The sequence below is a fragment of the Cebus imitator genome, unplaced genomic scaffold (assembly GCF_001604975.1).
Source record: "Cebus imitator isolate Cc_AM_T3 unplaced genomic scaffold, Cebus_imitator-1.0 Scaffold31, whole genome shotgun sequence".
Taxonomy (NCBI): domain Eukaryota; kingdom Metazoa; phylum Chordata; class Mammalia; order Primates; family Cebidae; genus Cebus; species Cebus imitator.
This window is the reverse complement of record NW_016107346.1, coordinates 3,821,450-3,843,580: the sequence shown is the minus strand read 5'-3', so window position 1 is coordinate 3,843,580 and position 22,131 is coordinate 3,821,450. Positions and strand designations below refer to the sequence as shown.

Genomic DNA, 22,131 nt, shown 5'->3' with positions numbered 1-22,131 from the left:
CGCAGGTGCCACGTCTCCGGGTTTTGGTGGCCGCCGGCCGGGAAGAGGAGGAGGCGGAGTGGCCTGGGGAGGAGGGAGCCCTCCGAAGTCCTAGAGCACTTTGTTAGGGTCTAAGGAAGGATGGTGCCAGACTGAACACTATTAGGGCTTGGGTGTGAGTGTGACTCGGAGGCACCTGGGGGCTGTTGCAGAGCCGGGGAAAGCCAGTAACTGGCTGGAGCAGCGCCCCGGCATCCCAGGGAGCAAAGTCTGGGGTATTTGTATGTCTGAGGTTGCACTTGTGGGAAGACTTTTTGGAATCACTTAATCTCTGTGGCTCCGTGTAAGACCCGCGAAATAAAAAGAGGTAGTAGTACTTGCTTTGGAAGATTGTTTTAGGGATTAAATGAATAAAAGGCGTTCAGAACACTGCAGGACGCATTGTAAGCGCTGTATGTGGTTATGAAACCGAATATAAACAAATAAGCATGTCCGCCACTCAGTCAACGGCTTTGGGGGCCCCGTTTTGGCCAGTCCTGACCCCCTTCCACATGGCCCAAAGCGGGGTGCGGGTCTCGCATCCGAGGATGCTGCTGCTTTCCCAGCCCCCGACTCCCGGGTTCTGCGCCCAGCGCCACCCAGTGTGCCCCCGACTTCTGGGCTCCGGGCACACGCCGCTGGGTCCGCCAGGGAGACCCCAGAGGAGCGCGCTGAGGGCCGGCTTCCCCAGACGCCCCACCCACCTCCTCCCGGCGCTGCCCTCCACCCGCCTCGGCCGCTCGGCCCCCGGCCCACGAGGCTGCGTCCCCGACCCAGCCGGCGCCCCCTCCCCGCCACACGGGCTCGAGGCAACCGGGCGGCCGGCCCGGCCCCTGCCCACCCCCAGCCCAGCCCGGGCGCGCCGCACTGGGCATGCTCCGTAGCCTGGGCAGGTTGGGGCTGCGAGGCGACTGCTCGGGCTCTGGAGCCGGGAGGCGAGAACAAGGAGGGAGGCTCGGGGGCAGGCGAGGAGGGAGCGGCGGGCCGCGGAGGGGCGGCGGGACCCGGAGCCGGGGACGCGCAGGGCCCGGCGGTGGGCGGGCGGGTCGGCGTTGCCCCGTGGGCTCGCCGGGGAGCCACAGCGGAGACCCCCGCCCTCGGCTGAGGTAAGGACCGCGCGGCGGGGAGGCGGAGAGGCGGAGAGGCGGGGAGGCGGGGAGGCGGGGAGGCGGGGAGGCGGGGAGGCGGGGAGGCGGGGAGGCGGGGAGGCGGGGAGCCCGGAGGGGGGGGCGGAGGCGGGCGGGAGGGCGGGACTGGGGTTCGCCGGGAGGGGGCTTGGCGGCGGCTCTTTATGGCTGGGAGGGGGTGGTGGCGCCGGGAGCAGCAAGTGAGCTGCACCGCCAACAAGATCTCACACACACAGACACACACGCACACGCACACACGCGCGCGCACACTCGCGCGTACACACGGGGTCTCCAGGCGCGGCCGTCGCCGCATCCCCGGCAGCAGCTCCAGGCAAAGTGACAGGTAGGAAAAGGCATTTCGGGTCCCGCCCGAGGATGCTCCCGCCCGCCCTGGCCCTCGGGGCTTGTTTGCTTTCCGTGGGTGCGTCCGGGACGCGCGCGCGCGCGCACCCGGATGCCCAGCGGGGACCCAGTGCAGGTGCCGAGTGCGAGGCGCCCTTTGCGCGCCGGAGGCAGGGGACCCAGACGCCATCCCCCTTCCCCTGTAGTCTTCCTCTGCTGGGTTTCCTCAGACTCTCTCCAGACGTTCACCCTCTTCTGGGCTAGAAATAGCTCGGCTCGACGTGTATATGATTATTTTGGTTGGAAATAGTTGGCACCGTGCAACGCATGTAAATGTGTATGCGTGTGGATTTTCTTGCCTCTTCTGGAGAAATCATAGAAATGATTGACCATTTCCACTTAAAACAACACTGACAGGCTTAGCACTCATTGGGGGCAGGGTTTGGGCCTCCTAAAAGCCTGCTAATGAAGGAAATCCTTATTTTCAGAATTTTAAAGTTGCTTTTGCCTTAACCAATTAGACTCTGTATAGTACAATACTTCTGAGTGTAGACTTTGTAGATGGTACTGAATCGAAGTATAGAAATATGGAATTCTCCAATTTCCAAGTGTGTTTAAGTGCAACTTTATCTAGAATCATAAAACTGTCATAAAACTATCATTTTCCTGGAGAGAAATACAACTGTCCACTGTAGTCTCCATAAATATGGATGTATCTGAAAGATGACCTTACTCTTCTAACTTTTTTTTCCTTCTGTAGTGATTCTAGCTGTTGTTCTAAAACATGTATTTGAAATTTAATTTTGGCCAGCACTTTCAGTAAAGGTCACCATTTTTTTTCATAAATGTGACACATAGGTTTCTATATATTTAAGTTATAAGTGTGGAGATAGCTGTTTAATAACTCTTTTTGGCTGGCAATAATGTCTTTCAAACATAGGCAGCTATATATCATTTAAAAATATGGTATTGAGTTTCCCCTTTAAAGAGAAATCAGATTTATAATGTAAACATGACCAAGAAAAGCAACTGGTGACTTTACCTGGGGAGGCTCCAAGGAGGTTAAGAAAGTGTCTGAACAACTATGCTCTTCAGAATAGAAAAATTGTGTGTGTGTGTGTGTAAAATTTTAACTTTATTCTTGTTTTGTTTTCAAGACTGCTATTTTCAGAAATGTGTGGTTGGACTGAGACCCTCATATTTTATATTCTTCAAATTTGAGTGACTTAAGTTACAGAATCATACAGAAGATCAAAAGTCTTGCGCAGCAGGGGCATGTGGTGTAATCCCTGACTGTGTTATGTAATCCAGAATGCTGTGTTTTTCATAGGACAATCTTGCATGGTTTTCACCTGAAATACTGATCTATCATATCATCCTCCTTTTGAACTGTAGAAGTTTAATAAATGGTTGCCATCTTTGGAGAACAGCTGCTTTCATAAAAAATCACTTTTTGAAATGGCAAAACATTTTTATTGACACTTTGACGAACATAAGACTTGCAGCCAGAACGAGTAACCTTTTGAATGTGACATATTATAACCTTTCTAAAGGCACCATGTGTTAGCTTATGGACTACACTTCCTTTCAACTATACTATCACTCAACAATCGGAACTTAGTTTTGATTTAGTTTTGGTGATATCACTACCCAGCTCTGAATTAATCGCTGTTGAAAATGTTGTTCTGCAAGTAACTGTCAAAACAGAATTTCTAACTCCATTTGATCACTGGGTACACATTTAAATCTGTCAGGATAATTCTACCTTTATTTTGCAAATGCATACCCACGCAGAAAGCTTTGTTCTAAAATAGTCTGTTGGAAGTTTTATATTTGTATGCCTGAAAATGTGAGTGATGTTAAACTGCTTATATGTCCTGGAATCCTGAGGCGGTATGTTTTTGCCTTATGAGATAAAGAAATATCGTAGTTGAAAAGGTGAACAGGTTACCAAAAAGCTTTTGCAGAAATAGATTTTGAAAACCTGTATCAGCTCCGAAGTATTTCATCACAGCAGAGTCCATTCAGTTCCTGTAGTACAGCTAGTTTGCCTTTCCCAAGATTATACACAACTGTCTAAGAGTATATTGCTGACTTTGGCAACACGGGACAGTTATATTTGGCAATTTCAATGAACACGGTATTTTCCTAAGATACCACTAAATTCATTTTGGGGTTTGATTTATTAAGAATTGAAATGATGACTAAATGCTTGCCTGGTATTCGTCTTTACTACCCCACCCTCTAAGTAAAATTGAGGTGAAAGTGAGCTTCAGGGCTGCTGTGCTGTTTTCCTTGCAATCACATTGGCATGCTAATTTGTGAAACGATGTAACAATATAAGTGAAATTAGCTTCTGAGTTTAGTGTCTGAATTTGCATCCCCAGTTTTTCAGCTGTAGCTGGCAAACTCAAGTAACAGAATTAATGAAAAAATTTTGCAGAGTTTTGAAAAAACAGTAATTAGCTGAGTTTGATTTTTTATTTCGAAATCTTATGTTGAGAGTAAATTTTATCTTTTCGGATATGAGCACTTAGGTAATGTAAGAAAGATTTTGTATTTCTCATGTCCTCCACACTTATTAGTGAACTCAGCTATTTTTTGGGAAGTATAAATTTTCTTTGAAAGTTAAAATTATGTAGCAGGCTGTGACTAGATATTGTCTGTGATCACTTATAAAGTAAGGGTGAAACAGCATGTTGATTAGCACCAACGACCCAGGTCTTTTAATAAACTGTCTACCACAGTGAGTCCCCATAAACCAAGAACTTCTGCATTTGATGTGCAAAATGAGGTCAAGGACTAATGGAGACGCTTTAATGATCACAGTTGGTATTTCATGTCCAGATTGAAGTTTTTAAAATAGTTGCTTTTCACCTGGTAATATATGAACTTGTAGGCCATATTAGTGTCTGTCAGGGAGACTTATCTGCCTGTTGGGAAATAAATACAGCTTTTCATCGCTGGTGGGCAGTAGCAGTGACTTTCTGTGGTTTTGCTATTGGTTTTCAGATGTTAACTGTGTTTGCAAGGACGCTGCTTAATTCTCAGTGATGTCCATTCCATATTTTCCTATTTCCCTATCATATTGGGGAAATGAGTAACCTTGTGTAGCTCTTTCTTCCAGTCCTTAGTATCTGTTTGTTTAATAATTTTGCTTTTGATAAAGCCTCACCCTTTAAAGTAAAAATACTTTCTCAAATTGTAATATTATTTTTCTAGTTATACCTTAGAATGATATAAAGGTTTTACATGTTTCTAGGCTATGATTCTTTAACTGAATATAAAAATGAGTTTACTTCTTTGCCAGTGGAGGCAGACCTGGGTGTTTATGTATTACTGAGTGGGTGAGTGTGACATTTGCATTGTCTTGGTTGGAATTAAGCTTGCTTTGAAAATATCACCTTGGAATAAATTTTATTTGCAAAGCCCACTTCACTCCATTGCAACAACCACTCCCAAACCCCATTTTCTGGGTGGAACAGTCTGGGTGGAAACTCACACCTTTGGGTGCTTTTCTATGCTGAAGGTGTAACCCAAGTTTCTAGAGGAGATGAAAGTAGAAATGTTCTCAACTGTTTTCAAATCTCAGCTAGGAGATCCTTATGTTCCAGGGAATGAATAACCAGCAGAGTATTTTCCCTGCATGAACTTTGTCTACTTTTCCATTCCTTTATTAAATCAAAATAGTTGAAAGGGACGTAAATCAGAAGGTTTTTCTCTGAACACCTCACTTAACCACGACTTAGAAAACCTTCAATGAGAATGTCACACAGCATGTGACCATTAGATAGTGTTATCTTCTCCCCTTTCCTGGGAGTCTCCTTCACAGCTCAAAGGACAATCTTTCCGTGTGCCTAGGGCTGGGAAATTCTACCTCTAGCTATGGAAATACCCTTGGGCCAGGCAAATCATTGCTTTAAGACACATTGCCCTTCTTGTCCTCCTGAACAATTAAAGCCTGTCTTTGGCTCCCAGACATGAGTGAATTGAAGTAGCCATTTCCTTAGAAACAGGAAGAAAAAAGCAACTTGAAGTAACTGTAAGCAACTCATCCAGACAGAAGAGACCACAGACCCCTGATTTACATTTGTCATCTCCTTTTCTTCTCTAGAACAGGAGTTCTTCTTAGGACCACTCCATGGAGTGCTAAGGATGCAGTTTGGTGGGCCCATGAATGTAGCTGGCAAATGAATTACATTTTTAAATTCACTCATTTCCAAGTGACAATTGGGACAGGTGTTAGAGCTACTACTAAATCTTGGTATTTAGTGAGTTGAAGAGAAACACATATATTACTTCCATATTCATTTAAAACGTTATTTTGATAATTGTATTTCAGTGAGATTGATTTCCATTGTACTTTTTATATATTTAAACATCTTATGCCTGGCTCGGCATGCTGGCTCACACCTCTAATCCTAGCACTTTGGAAGGCTGAGGTGGGAGGATGACTTGAGGCCAGGAGTTTGAGACCAGCCTAGGTAGCACAATAACACCAGTTTATACAAAAAATACCAATAAAAGAAATTAGCTGAGTTTGGTGGCACGTGCCTGTAATTTTAGCTACTTGGAAGACTGAGGCAGGAGGATCTCTTGAACCTAAGAGTTTAAGGTTACAGTGAGCTGTAATACCATCAGTGGAGTCCAGCCTGGGTGACAGAATGAGACCCCATCTATAATAAATAAATAAATATAAATAAATAAATAAATAAAATCATGCTGAGAAGGGTCGATAAAATTTGTCATATTGCTAAGGGCATTCATGGCCCATACAAGGTGAAGACCATGTGCTCTAGAAATGCTTCCTCCCAGAGGCAGCTGGCTGGTGGGTGTTTTCACTGTGGGTTTGTGCTGAGCAGTGGTTGCTGAGACCTTCAGGCATTAGAATCAGACACTGAATTTCTGACAAATGCCCTGTTTTAGCTTGAATCCTAACAAATGCCCTGTTGTAGCTTGAATGCTGACAGATGAACCTGTTTTAGCTGTGTGACCCTGGGCATGCACTCTGAGCCTCAGTTGCCCTATCTGAAAAATGAGGAGAATAATCTTATGGGGCAACAGTGCTTGGAGCTGCACTGTGAATGATGCAGTGTACTGTTACTGTTGCTACCACAGCTACTCAAAGGATCCCAGGATCTTTGGGTGTGCCCAGGATTGGGAAATTCCACCTCAAGCTACAAAATACCCTTGGGCCAGGAAAATCATTACTTTAAGTTACATTGCCCCTTCTTGTGCTCCTGAACAATTAAATCATGTTTAACAAGTGCTTCTGCCCCTTCTTCTAATCATAGTGCTAGTGTTATGGCTCTCTTCTTGTTCTCCTTTATAGGGGCAGATGGCATTGACCTTATCCATACAACTTGTAAGGGTCTCTTGCTTTGCCATTCAGCAAGTGCAGAAAGTTTCAGTCACCCCACAGGACCACCATAAAGTACCAGATCTTCCTTTGGACTTGCCTAGCCCAGTGACTGCATTCGGACAGAGGAACCTAACATTAGTTCAGTCCTAGTAGCTTCAAAATTCTGTGATTGTGGTGTTTCAGAATATAACTCAGTGAACCAGATGCTGTCCCCAGGGTATCTGTCTTCCAGCTTGGCTTAAAACATATGTGTGTGTGTGTGTGTGTGTGTGTATAAACATATATACATATATATTTGTATTTATATATATATATAAAGCCATTTAGGCCTGGAGGGAGAAAGGCCTCCACTGGAAGAATTAGGGGTCTCTGCTGTTTAGGGGAAGCCATCATAGCTGTCATTTTCCCATGGAGTTTCTGCGAGAGCACTCAACTTCCCTGCTTTATGTTATAATAACAACAACAAAATGGAACAAAACAACAGACATTTGTTGAGCACTTAAAATGTGCCACTTTATTTAATCCTTCTGGCAGCCTTTTTGGGTGTGTCCTAAAAGCATCTCCAGTTTACATTTGGGGAAACTGAGGTTAGGAGAAGTTAAGTTAATCATCCCAGGGAGTTGAAGTTAGAATGGAGACTGAAACTCAGGTAGGCTGACATCAGAGCTCCAACTTCTGACCACCATACTGTGTATTACCTGTCATTAAGCTGGTACCTGCTGCAGAAAGGCTTGTTACCATTAAAAGTTTTGTGATAATTTAAGTGATTAGGCTGAGATATGACAAAAGCTTCTGGCAATCCTGCTGTGAATATGGAAATAAGAAGTTGAGGATAAAACTGTGCATTCTTATCTAATTCTAAAACTAAATCTGAGATAAGGAGATTACTAAATGCTACTTCGTGGCAGCCTAAACAAATAGTTTTAATTTTCTGGAAGGTCAGTTTTTACCTGATGAAATTCCTCATCGTTTCAATGAGGTTGTGGTTTACTCTGATTCCTCTAAGAGCCAGGTAAGTGAAAGGTGCAGTGTGGCTGACCAGGTGTTAGAGACCTTAGGGAGTGGTGAGGCTTGAGCTCATCCAGGGGTCCCATTGGACCCCTTCCCATGGAGAAGCTAACACTTGGGTCTGACAGGTTTCTGCCAGGTGGGCCTAGGGCTCAGGATTACCAGTGTCTCTACATTTTCAAGAGGAGCATGAAATCCAGAGTTATTTGGAGTCTTCTCATTTTAAAATGTTAGGAAATTATTGAAATGAAAAACCTGTCAGCCCGAGGTGTGGCCAAACAAAGCATGTTTGTGAATTGATTCAGGAGCTCCCATTTTGAGCCTTTTGTTAACTCTAAGTGCCTAGAAACGCTGTGTACTAGAAAATGTCAGTGTTTTTGTTTTGCCCTTTATTATTTATTTTTTTTTTTGGCTGTAAAATTTCTTATAAAGGTTGTTATGGCCATTTATTTCCAGTGTACATAGATTTCAGATTCTGAATTTCTTCTTGTTTATTCTCCCACTTTACCCCACATTTCCAAGCTGTTGGCAAATATACAAAGTTGAGGGAGGAAGGACATGGTTTTTTCTCCTATTTCATGGTGCTCCTTTAAAATAAGAACATCTGGCCGGTGTGGTGGCTCATGCCTGGAATCCCAGCACTTTGGGAGACTGAGGCAGGTGGATCACTTGAGGTCAGGAGTTTGAGACCAGCCTGGCCAACATGGCAAAACCCTGTCTTTACTAAAAATACAAAAAATAGTTGGGCATGGTGGCAGGTGCCTGTAATCCCAGCTAGTTGGGATGCTGAGGCAGGAGAATTGCTTGAACCTGGGAGGCAGAGGCTACAGTGAGCTGAGATCATGCCACTGCACTTCAGCCTGAGTGACAGAGTGAGACTCTGTCTCAAAAAAATAAAAAAAAAAATAAATAAATAGAACACCCAGGTGTAGAGAAATAGGTGACACAGAGGTTCTCTTGCTTGCCTCACTGATTTGAACTCTAACCAGTCACAAGATGTCCCCCCTGCTATTTGGTAGGAGCTATATTTGTCCTGAAATATAGAATGCAGATCTGTTCCTGCAAGCTAGTGTTTCAAGGTACCGTCCACTTAACAGCCCTCATTTTCCTTGTTGCTTTTAAACGAGAGACCATGCTGGATCAAATGAAAGTGCAGTTCCTTTGGGATGGCTTTCTCTCATATCTGCCAAGACACTATTATTGGACAAATCACCAAAGTCCTCTCTGGGATTTCTTTTAATTTTTTTGTTTTCATTGGGTTTTTTAAATGATGTAAATAATACATTAATATGTCCCAATCGAAGCAATGATGGAGAAATATGGAAATAAAATGTAATGTACCCTTTTCCACCTACCCGCATTCCCAGATACAGCCATTGACAACAGTTTAGAATGCTGCTTCCCCTCCTTTTCTCTGTACTTTTACATATATAGGTATACATGTCATTTTCTTATTACATAAACTGGATCATATTGTATAATTGTAGGCATTTTTTTTCTGTGACTGACTGGCTTTTGTCCACTTAACTGTATATCATGGAGAGCTTTTCATGTCAATGTATTAGTTATCTTGTTATTTCTAACATTGTATAAAATTTGGTAATATGGATGTGCTGTACTTTATTTAACCATTTTTCTGTTGACATTATTGCAAACTGAAAGATTCAAGATCTTTGTTCAAAGGTCTTTGTGTACCTGTGTGAGAATTTTTTATATAGCTAAATTTCTAGAAATGGAACTGTTTCTCAAAAACCTATGCACCCTTCAGATTTTGACAGATCACTGTCGAATTGCCTTTAAAAAAAGGTCTCCATGAAATTTGTGGAACCTCCGATTGTGCAGCTGAACATATCCTGTAATTGCAGCATGTCTGACATTGTTACATTGCTTTACTAATTCAGCTAGATTTCACTTGTATATGGCCTACCAGGAAATGATTTTAGAAACAGACTATGTCCTTAATCCCTTGAAAATACAATTCTTAATCAAAACAAATTTATCAATTAAGGGACTAATGTAAAAACCCTTATAAGAAAGACATATCTTGTAGAATCAGAGAGATGAAAATCTGTTTTCTGATTAATTTGGTGAGCTGTGAAACTCTAAACCCTTCCCAGCGGGGACATGTCCATACACATCCTTTAATCTGTGGTTATGGAAGTGAGGTGGTCCATAGCCAACACAGATCAGAGGTTGATGTTGACCTGGGAAAATTAATTTCTTTGCTAAAAAATCCTATCCAGGTGTGTTTGTAGCTTTACATTTTCAAATACTAGTTATTTAAGAATCTCTTTTACTTTTTACTTAAAGAATGAGAAGATGAAGAGATAATGATATTTAATGAGTTTTATTTAATGGATACCTGAATTTGATGTCCATGATTCTTGTTTTTTAAAATTTTTCATTTTATTTTATTTTTGAGACAGGATCTTGCTCCGTCACTCAGGCTAGAGTGTAGTGGTGCCGTCAGAGCTCAGTGCAGCCTCAACTTCCTGGGCTCAAGCAATTTTCCTGCCTCAGCCTCTTAAGTAGCTGGGACCACAGGTGCACACTACCACACCGGGCTATTTTTTTAATTTTTTATCTTTGTAGAGAGAGGGTCTCGCTATGTTGTCTAGGCTAGTCTTGAACTCCTAGGCTCAAGCATTCCAAAGTGTTGGGATTACAGGTGTGAGCCAGTGTGCCTGCCCTGTCCATGTTTTTTTAGAAATGATATGTAGACAAAGGACTATATAAATTAGAAACTACACCATGTTTCCTTTTTTTTTTTTGCCGTGGAGTCTCACTGTCACCCATGCTGTAGTGCAGTGGTGTGATCTCAGCTCACTGCAACCTCCACCTCCGTGGTTCAAGTGATTCTCCTGCCTCAGCCTCCCGAATAGCTGGGATTACAGGTGTGCGCCACCAAAACCTGGCTAATTTTTATATTTTAGTAGAGATGGGGTTTCACCATGTTGGCATGCTGGTCTTGAACCCCTGACCTCAAGTGATCCACCCTCCTCAGCCTCCCAAAGTGTTGGTATTATAGAAGTGAGCCAATGCTTCTGGCCACTACATCATGTTTTCTCTTAAAGAGATATTGGAAGAAATACTACAGGAAATCTAGGTCAGTGATTTCTAACTGTTTTCAGATGGGACTACTTTGATAACTGTAATGGTCATCAATAATATGAAATGAATCATTCATAAAATTTCAGAATTTTACAACATTCCTTGAAAGACTGAGACTCAGTTAGGGTTAGTGAGTTTTGATTAGATAAATGACAGGAAAATGAAATACTGTTTCTGTTTCCCAAAGATCGATTTAGTCCTTTCATCTGTTTCTCCAGATATTCATTTTTAAGAAAAATTCTGGTTCGGTTGGCAGTGACATTCAGATTCTGATTGTATGCCTTCTGCATGTTTATTTTTACAACACACTGTGAATTGTAGAAATATGGTTGGACAGTCATATTTCCTTGGCATTGAAACCTTGCATATTCAAGAAAGTCTGTGCTAGGTTTTGCTCATGGAAATGTTATACCGTTTCACAGTTTACAGAAAATTTCCTTTGATAATGTCTGTGAAAGCACAGTGGAGGGCACCACCTGGTCACTCTTTCAACCTGTATCATTCATTCAAGGCCCTGCTGGGGAACAGATGGCATGTGTACGCCAAGTCCTTTGAGGAGGGCTTGTTAAAGGGACCCCTTGGAAGATGTGGGCAGGTGTAGGGAATGCAACCAGACCGAGTGCTAAAGAAAGACCCAGCAACAATGGGGAGTTAGTCCTACTCTAAGGAAGGGGCAAGAAAGGCTGGCAAGAGCTACCCAGTCAGCCTGTAATACCCCTCCAGGGGGACACAAGGGAATATATATATGCCTTCCTCACTGTCTGCCTGTCCCCAAAATGCTGGCTGGTGCCTTCTATTAGCCGAACTGGGACAAGAAGCCCGAGGGCAAGAGAGAGGACAATGAGGGTGGAAAAGGTAGGTGAATGGTTCTGGGAAGGCCAATGGCAGACCCCACCCACTTACCCTCTGAAAAGAGGTTTTCATGGTTGAGTGGTCAGTCCAGGGTAGAAAGCTTATGGGCTGGTTTTGTGAACTAAGAAAATAAAACTGCATCTACAGTGATTAAATTGAAATTGAAATTGGGAATGTTCTACAATGCCACATGGCTGGTATCGGTAAAATTTGTGGTGGGCCTTACAGTAACATTAATTTTTTTTTTTTTCTTTTTTAGTTTCCTTTGGAAGGGATTATGCTTCTTGGGAAATGCGTAGAATAAGAAATATTATGTATTTATCTGATTAACCAAAAGTGTAGGCTTATAGATAGGACAGACAGAAGGTATTCATAAAGTTTCTCAATATGGAATTGGATTCCTAAGATAGATATAATTCCTTTGCTTTTAATATTTTATAAAAATATTTTATTTAAAATGTCAGATACCTGAGGGAAGAGACTAGGAGGAAATTAAGGTTATTAACAGTCATTTTCCTTCAAAGAAGTCAATTTAATGGAATCATTAGCATCACTGAGTAGAAATGAACAAGCTGTATTTTCCCATTTGTTCAGTGTGGCAGTAAGACTCTGAGATTTCAGACTCATTTTTCTTGTTTTCTTGGCCCTGTTGTTTGAAAAGGTGAAGACTGCTCTTTGGTTTGTGTACTTGTCCTGAATGAACAAGCAATGGAACCTAATTAGAATCATAAAATACTACTACTGTAAGGAATATCGGAGTTCATTTCTTCTTACCTCCAAATTGCATAGAGGAAGAAACAGATAATAGTTATTAGCGGCTACTACTTTGCAAGTTCTCAGAGTTGATTACTCTGGAAAAGTCATATCACTTCTTTATCCTGAAGGAATTGGCATTAGATTAATTCATTTGCACTTTTACCCTTATAGATTCTTGAAGTCCCTGATTCCAAGGCTTGGTTGTCTATTATACACTATTTTCGTATGGTAGAGGCAGAGCTTCACGAGTGCCTCTTCCATCACTCAGTCCTTAAAATGGTATTTTTTGGAGATCTCTATATTGCTTTTGACTGTCTTCACCCTGTAAATTCTTTCTGTATAAGATAACTCATTCACTTCTACCATTTTTATAATCCCCAATTTACTGAAGACTCCTGTATCACTGACCTCTCTCTTGTTGGAGCACCAGATATATCCTGTTGTCTGCTGGGGATCTTGACATTGAAGTCTATGGGGACTTTCAAATCAAAATGTACAAAACAGAAGTCCTCAACTTCACTCCAAATCTGTGTCTCATCCCAGTTTCTAAGTCTTCATGAAACAAGCTATCGTCTGTTGAGTCTACCTCATTAATAGCCTTCATTTGTGTTCACCTTTCTCCATTCCTATTGCCACTAATGAATTTATGTCTGCATAATTTCCTGCCTTGATTTTTCCAAGAATTTTTCATTCAGTCTCTATACTCCCTCATCTGTGCCTTCATTCATGTCTTCTATTGGCCATTAAGTTAGCATCAGGTACTTTAACAATGACATCTTGCTCTCAGGGGTTTACAGTATGCTGGAGGAGACAGACAAATAGACAGCTACTTTATAAGTTTACATCTTTGCCCCTTGATTCCATTCTCCACACCGGTGAAAGTAATTTGCACAAAACAAATCTTATTATAGCATTACCTTTAAGATACTTCAACAGCTCCCTGTTGCTATCAGGATTAATTTGTTTTCCTAATTTGCCAAATGTAAGCTGTCCACGGCCTGACCTCTGTGATGAAGTTTTAACTCCTTTATTTGCATCACCTATACTACATGATGTTGAAATCCGAGAACATAAAGCCTGCTCCACTGTGGACACTGTGCCTTTGCACTGTGACTTTGTACTCAGTCCCCTTCTTCAACTGGATGACTCCTACAGGCCTTTAGAGACCCCATGCAGTTGTCATCTTCCTGTAAAGCCTTCCTTGATTTCCACTCCAGTCCAGGTGGGGTGCCCTACTTTAGTCCTCCTGTTGAATAGTTTGCAAATTTTAGCCGCAGCAGGACTCTCTTGGGAAATGGAACAATCTGGTACGTATTAGTGACTAAGTTGATGCCTCTTAAATGAATAAATAACTAAATGCTATTATTGCAGAGTCTGCAGATTGGGTAAATTAGGAAAACAATCTGATGATTAAGCAAAAAAAGTGCCGAAGTTAAGTAAACCAAAGCCATCTGCAGACCTATTAAGGAAAAACATATTTCATGACTATACTGGTCACCGAAAAGTAGCAGAATAATCAATTTGGAAATATGATAAGTCATTTGAAAATTCTATATTCATTATTTTTGGTAACAAAAATCCTTATATTGTAATTAGTATAGTAGATTCAGAGGAGACATTTCCCTGAAGATAGGTTATCATTTATTCCTGATAGGCACACACTCATATTGTTTTTCCTATTTTATTAGTTTGATTTTAATAAAGTTATTCTTATTTTTCTTACAGTACATTATAACCTGGAATTAAAAAAAAATTCTTAATTTCAAACTTGGTTGGGAATTTAGGAAGAAAATATTTAATCAGATTATTTTATTAAGTGACACTCTTGGTAATTTAAAATGCTTTGCATTTCTTTTCTTGTAGCATTTTATTTTCAAAATGACCTGCAAATACATCAATGCCAAACAGAGAAAGCAAGAAAGCCATTAATTAATTTAAGGGAAATGTTCTGCTGAATATTGTTTTTGAAAGAACATCTTTTATAGTTCCAAAACCAGAAGGGAGCAATTTTATTCATAGAAGTTTGAATCTTGTGAAAAGAGTGTCTTTGACAGTCTTTACCAGGCCCCCCTTCCCAAGCTTGGAACATTAGGACTTAAGAGGTGTCTTCTTCACATTTTGATTTCACAGATTTCTTTTAGCTTTGTGTTGAAAAAGTGCTAAGTATGTTAATTATTAGGTATATCATTATTCAGATTTCAATGCAGAAAACATTTAGGAGGATTATAGTTTAGTTATTGCAGCTGTTCAGAAAACACTTCATCATGGCACTTGGAAATAGAGATAGAGAATATTTCCTTTTATTTAGAGACTTTTTGGACCTGTGAGGCCCTCTGAGAATCTTATGCTTGGCCTCATTCTGTCCATTTTTCATTCCCTTTGAAATAATTTCAAAGTAACTGGTTAAAGTTTCTCCCCATCTGTTATAAGTAGCATAGAGGGATTTCTTGTGCAGCTACCAAAGGGAAATGAGGAAATTTTAAAGTGCAGATGATTTGGGTATTAATACATATCATGGCAGTGACTCTGCTAGAATCAGGCTCATCCAAACTATTTTGTCACGTTAGTTTTTATTTTCTCAGCTACAGTATTATAAACATGGCAGACCAATAGGTTTTCCATAAAGATTGATGATCATGAGGAATCCACTCCTTAATTAAGAGCAGCCGATGCCTTCTAGAAATGTTCTACTTTATGTTGAACCAAAATGCTCCCAACTTTGTTGGAAAGGTTAAGACAATAATTACCTGGAAGGTATGCCTCATTTGTCAACAGGGTTTTTAGTCTAGAATATCTCAAGAGCAGTTCCTGTCCATTTCCTTCTAGAGGTGACAGCAGCCTTCTTACTGGAGAAGGGATATGGTACAGGGAACATAAGTGCTTGCCAAAGACTGCTTCCTACCCTAAGTCAGGGTTTGAGACCCTCAGAAAGGAAGTCTATCTGTCTGTCTGTCTGTCTGTCCATCCCTCCCCGCCCCCCCCCACATACACACACACACACACACACACACTCATGCTCTGCAGGTGCTTGAGCCACACTGTGGAATGGGATACATGAGAAATGGAGCCAGTTCTTTAATATTTTTGAGTCTTTACTTGATGGCTTTGCCATATTTTAAAATGTTGAAATTTACTAGGATTCTTTAAGGCTGGGTCCCTAACCCAGCATTTATTAGGCATAGGCAGTGTGCCTTGGGCCTTAAGAATACAATCTCATTTCATTCTCTCACCAATTATGCAGGTTAGCTATAGTTACTACCATTTGATACTAAAAAAAAAAAAAAAATGGGTAGTTATAGCACTTACTCAGAGTCATGTGGTTGATCAGTGGTATAGACAAATTTTAAAATAAGGTTGACCTGACCTGAATCTGTATGGCTACATCTGTGACTGCAAAGACACAGAGGAAAGGCCATATGAGGACATGGGAGAAGGTAGCAGTCGGCAAGCCAAAGACAGGGGTCTCAGGAGGTACCATGCTTGTCGGCACTGGCACCTTGATCTTGGACTTCTAACCTCCAGAACTGTGACAAAATAAATTTCTGTTGTTTAAGCTAGTCAGTCTATGGTATTTTGTTACAGAAGTCCTAGAAAACTAATACAGTGGAGGGTTTCTTTTACGTGTAGATGAAAGCAGTCCTTGTGATATAGAAACACAGAAAGTGTTAGAGACCAAAATATCAAAATAATAATTTTGGCATTTGAACACATGTTCCTGATTTCAAAAGGTGATCTTTGTCTTGAGTTGGTTTAGTTTACAGGGTATTTGCTTTGACTGAGCTTTCATAAAAGTTAATTTGTTTACAGGCAGAGATGAGATAAATCATGTGTTTCTTTAGTCTGTTTATTTCTCTTTTCTATGTGAGTTTCACATGCTTCTTGAAGGAGTCTTAGAATTAAAACATGTCATGTTAAATGAGCTCAAATCTTTTTCCATAATTAGGAACTTGAATTATTGCCTAATTTGTAATTTGATAAGTAATGTGTATTTGTTGGATTTTTCTGCTATCAATGTAAGTCCTGGGGTAATTTTCTAAAACAAAATAAAAATGATTTTGGCTGTTTTCTTAGCATATTAACAGTAGTCTAGGAAATATTTTAATTTCAATTTAGTTAGTTGGTGCTTTTTCTTTGGAATTTTTTGTGTGTGGAGAATAAATTATCATAAGATTTTCATTAAGTACACTGTAGTGTTTTGCTTAATTTGGTGCTTGTCAGGAAAAAACCCAACAGCACAATGGAGGTGCTATGAATGAGTTATTTTATTTATTAATTTCAATGTGAATTTATCACCCATGGAGAAATAAAATATTTGTAGAATTGAGGTTATAAAACAGTGAACATACCTGCTGAATGATTTATATTCAGTACCTTATTTAATGTAAAGATGGGATATAAAGATATCTTGAATAGAAAGCATGACATTGATTTGCTTTAAATAAAAAAAGGATGTATTGATGTTCCTTTTTCACAATATTATTACTTGAGTGAGCTTTTTAACCAGTATGGTGCTATTTTATTAGATAAGTAATGGATAAATTTGAGTAAGTATGATATATTTTGTTTAAAATACTATCCAGAACCTGATATAGCTACAGTATAGAATGGGGTCACATAATAAACATTCTTCTCCTTTATGTGTGTGCGTGAATTTTCAGTGATTGACATGAGCTGATAATGGTCATTTGAGTTTATTTGAATACATTAGTTATGAGCTACTTGGCTCTTTCAAGCAGTCATAATTCAGTTTCGATTTTTAAATCAGCATTGTACTGTAGCTAGCACATAGTAGGCTTTTAAATGTGTCCTAAAATTAATATGTAAGATGAGGACATGGGCCACAAACTGTTATTTTACTTGCCTTCCTAATTTCATGGTTTTGTATATCTTATTTTGGATTTGTATGCATTCTGCTGTTTCTAAAATTAGTATCTAAGCAATGCATTTTTTAACATTAATTATCAAGTTTTGTCTTACTCTTAAGTTTTGCCTTATATAAGGCAACATAAGTGGGCATTAACTGCCTTGCTGACACCTACTTTCCTGGGGTGAAAATATTTTGACCTTGACTATAACCTTGACATTTATGATACTTGACTAGACTCTGAAAAGAGAAAGCCCAGCGTGATCGTAAATCACACCTATTTGTATAACATCCTCAATTACATAATAAAAATAATCCAGAAAATTGCCAAGATACTTGAACATATTATACAGAGATTGGCCTTAGAAGCACAGGCTTACCCATGGGAATTAGTTCATTTTCTGAAGAATCCTTCATCTAACTGAAAGTTGAGTTTACAGTCCTGAGAATGTGACACCTCTTTGGTTATTATAAAACAAAACAGAGGAATGGCTGTTTCTTCCTTTGAACAAAATTATATGTTTAAGCTCTTTTTTTGAGGGATGATTTAAAATATGTCAATTCAGAATGTAAGAGACGATATAAATTAAATTATCACTGACATTTTTACCCTGCCTGCCTTACTCCCTTTTACCTTAGGACCTTACACAGAGTGAGACAAAGCCATCATGATGAGAAAAAGTGATCATCTCAAACTCATGTATGTAGATGGAAAAGGATATATGTTTCTGTGTGACGATCCTATGTGCAAATACCTTTGTAAAGTTACTTGCAAGTACAGCATCGGTATCTTGGGAAGGAAACTAACGTTTTTTGAAGTGTCTTGTGAAGGTCAGGAGCTCCACTAGGCACCCTCCTTTGGGAGGAAGTTTAGCAAAATGGTTGTGAGTGTGTATGATGTGCATTGTGGGGTCCTGGTTTTGCAACTGACAAGCCGAGTGACCTTGGGCAAGTCATTGACCTCCTCCTCTTCGTCATTTTTTATATCTATCCTGTGAGATAGGTGGCAGTATCCTCATTGTACAGATAAAGAAACTGAGGCCCAATTAAGTAATTTGTTCAGGGCCACATAACTAGCCCGGTGCAGTGCCTCAACCTGGAGTCAGACCCTGCTCAGGATTCTACCCTCTTCTTCCCCTTCCATGTGGTCTTTCCCTCCTTCAAGGCTGTCTTTGCCTGGCTACCAGGTTGATGGTTTTGATCAAATAAGTTGGTTGCTTTCATGTTGAATGAGCTCAGATTAGGAGCACCAATCATATGAAAAAGGTTCTGAAAAGGGAATTGGGAGATGTGACTATAGCTGGCTATTGCTCTATCTGATGATGTGTTCTTGAGCAAGTCATTTCACATCACCTGTTTCAGTGTACTTGGCTCTCTTAAATGAAGGGTTTAGGCTTGTAGAACTCTTTCTTTTATATTTACCATTTTATCATCATGAAGGTTTCTCTTTGTCTCTGGTAATCCTCTGTGTTGAAGTCTATTTTGTCTTTTTTGGTTTTTTTTGAGATGGAGTCTTGCTCTGTCGCCAGGCTGGAGTGCAGTGGCATGATTTCTGCTCACTACAACCTCTGCCTCCCGGGTTCAAGCAATTCTCCTGCCTCAGCCTCCTGAGTAGCTGGGACTACGGTTGCACACCACCACATCCAGTTAGTTTTTGCATTTTTAGTAGAGACGGGGTTTCACCATGTTGGCCAGGATGGTCTCGATCTCTTGAGCTTGTGATCTGCCCGCCTTGGCCTCCCAAAGTGCTGGGATTACAATGGTCAGCCACTGTGCCCAGCCTATTTTGTCTTAATAATATAGCTAGTTCAGCTTTATTTTGCTTACTGTTTGCATGATATAACCTTTTTCATTCTTCCAACCTATTTGTGTTTCCATTTAAAATGTGTCTTTTTGTAGAGAGCATATAGTTGATTCTTGCTTTAAAAATATCCATTCTGATAATCTTTGCCATATAGATGTTTAGTTCATTTACATTTAAAGTTATTGATATAGCTATATTCTGTGGTTAACATTTAATGAAATATATTACGTTTACACTTTGATTTTTCGATATCTCTTCAGTTTTCTTTCAGACTTAACTTTATGTAAAAAAAGGTCACAAGGCTTTTTTTATGCTATACATAATATACTATACATAGGTTGTGTACTTAATATAATTGGTTTGTTGAATGGGTCACACTTAGTAAGGTGTAAACAGAAAATAGCCTTATTCTTTCCTCTGCTCTACTTCAAATGATATTTTTCGACAGATCCTATAGTCATCTTACAGTATTGGAACAATGTAGTACAATGTAAATCAAAACTTCCATTTTCCTATCCAGTTTATAGCTTCTCCCATTTTTCCATTCTTAGGCGTGAGCCCAGGCTTAGTGATCAGCAGTAAGAAAGAAAAGGAATTTCTAGTTTAACTCTCCTCTCTTTATCTCTTACCCACTGTCTGGCTCCTCCAGAGTTGGCATGAGGGACATAAAAGGGGCCAAGGCTATTGCACTTAGCAGGTGCTGTTTGTTTTCAAGGCCAGTTCTTTCTCATACAGACTCTGATGGATTTTTTGGAGAGCCCTTGCAGGTCCTTTGGCATCATGCCATTATTTGCTGTGGGCACTGGAATCCCTGGGTGACATGTATGACTTTCAGCTCCTGATCTTCCCGTGGAAGATCACTGGAGTGTCTCTGTGCCCTTGTCCAGGCAGCCCACTCAGATGGAGCCTTTTCAGGACCATTCAGACCTGACAACCTTCCATAGTATTCACATGGTCCACAGGAAAACTCATCTTAACAGCATCAGACCCTGAGGGCACAGCTTGCTTCCACTTCTACTGGGGCTCTGTTGCCTTGCAGGTGGCCTCAGCCCACCAACCTGATACACATGCCACGGTTTCTGCCCTAAAGCAGGCATCCAGGCAGGGAATAGAATGTCAGCCTCTGTCAGTGCAGATAGCCTCAATTTATTATGGCTTTTTTCTTTTCTTTTTTTTATGCCTTTCTTATGAGGTGTTAGAGAAAGAGGGAAAGGAAACCGTTGAATGTTCTTTAAAGAGTTTGCTGCAGTGCAAGTTCTTCTCATACATAGACTCTGGAGGTGACCTCTGGACTGGCCTGGTCATGTGTAGCAAGTCCTATAGACATATATAGGGAACTCATCACATCATCTTTGGCATTGAGACTTTAGCAGAAAATTGAAACAATAATTTCCATTCTCATCCTTAGAAGAATTTAGAGATTACTGGCTTAATAGTAAGGTGCACAGATAAGTGTTAAACCTTCAGCTACATTTGTGATTTGTGAACTGCCACATGCTGTAAGCTTCTCCCCTCACAGTAATGAGAAATACTAAGTATCAAATGAGTGCTTAATGAATCAAGTCATGGTGATGCAAGATATTGGTCTCTAGGGAAGGTAAGGGTGACCAATATAATAAGAGGAATGAGGTTGCTAATCTGCAACATTCTTTACTGATTTGGTTAAACAATGGGTCACTTAGGTAGAAAAAAATAGAATCTACAACTACTGTTTGCTTAGTCAAACTAGTTGATCAGGTTGGCCTAGGAATATAAAACCTGAAGCTGGATTGACAGGCACTTCTGCTGGAAATCTCTAAACAGTATAGATCATCTAGGTATATTCATAAATGTATATATATATGTAAATATATGTATTTTTTGAAGAATATATATAGATATATACTTCTGCATATGTACACAGACATATAAATATGTATATTATAGTCCTAATGTAACAGAGAAAGAATTGACATAATGATGTCATATAAAATATAAAATATAAAAAACATACTTTAAGGGTTGGCAAATAATAAATAGCACAGATAAAGAAGAGTGGTTTGGAACAAGAAACAGGTAATTTTGCCTGATTTTTGGAGCAGAAATAGATGAGTATGAAATGCATGTATCAGTTCATTAGTTTATTTCAAAGTACAAAATAAACTTAAAACATTTAATGTGATTTTGTACCAGAATGTATAGGTAACGGTATAATAAGTTATTTTAAAGTTATAAATTTAATTTTGACTAGTTAATTATCAATATATTTAAAAATATATTAACATGTGCTTTATCCTAATTAAAAGGAGATTATATCTCAGTAGTGTCTAAGATTTTTTTTTTTTTTTAGACGGAGTTTCACTCTTGTTACCCACGCTGGAGTGCAATGGCGCAATCTCAGCTCACCGCAACCTCCGCGTCCTGGGTTCAGGCAATTCTCCTGCCTTAGCCTCCTGAGTAGCTGGGATTACAGGCATGCACCACCATGCCCAGCTGATTTTTTGTATTTTTAGTAGAGATGGGGTTTCACCATGTTGACCAGGATGGTCTCGATCTCTTGACCTTGTGATCCACCCGCCTCGGCCTCCCAAAGTACTGGGATTACAGGCGTGAGCCACCGCGCCCGGCCATGTCTAAGATTTTTAAAAATAACTTCGGTGCTTATAAAAGTAATATATGATTATTAAAAAAAAATTGGAAAATAACCGAAAAACACAAAGAGGAAGGGAAGAAGGCAAAACTACCTTTAATCTAATTCTAATAGGTGGTAATCAGTATAGGCCAGAACGAGAAACACCAGATCACTTTTTGTTTATTGATACATTTTTTTCCATGAGTAACAAAAAATTGGTCTTTCTATGCTAGAACTCCCTTTGATCTATATTTAATCAGCTCACTTATTTTTTTG

At 40.2% G+C, this 22,131-nt stretch overlaps 1 protein-coding gene across 12 annotated transcripts in view; it reads left to right on the top strand.

Annotated features, from left to right (window-relative positions):
- Positions 1-898: 898 nt before the first annotated feature.
- PLCB4 (phospholipase C beta 4) overlaps positions 899-22,131 on the top strand; it is a 395,299-nt gene continuing 374,066 nt past the window's right edge. For 5 of the 12 annotated variants that reach the window (XM_037736900.1, XM_017523966.2, XM_017523968.2 and 2 more), the window contains exon 1: positions 1,309-1,488. The gene's annotated coding sequence lies outside the window, so the exon portion shown is untranslated. Of the gene's footprint in view, positions 1,125-1,308; positions 1,489-22,131 lie in introns of those variants that run through there. The other 7 variants (XM_037736899.1, XM_037736897.1, XM_017523960.2 and 4 more) reach the window with 5 other exon arrangements.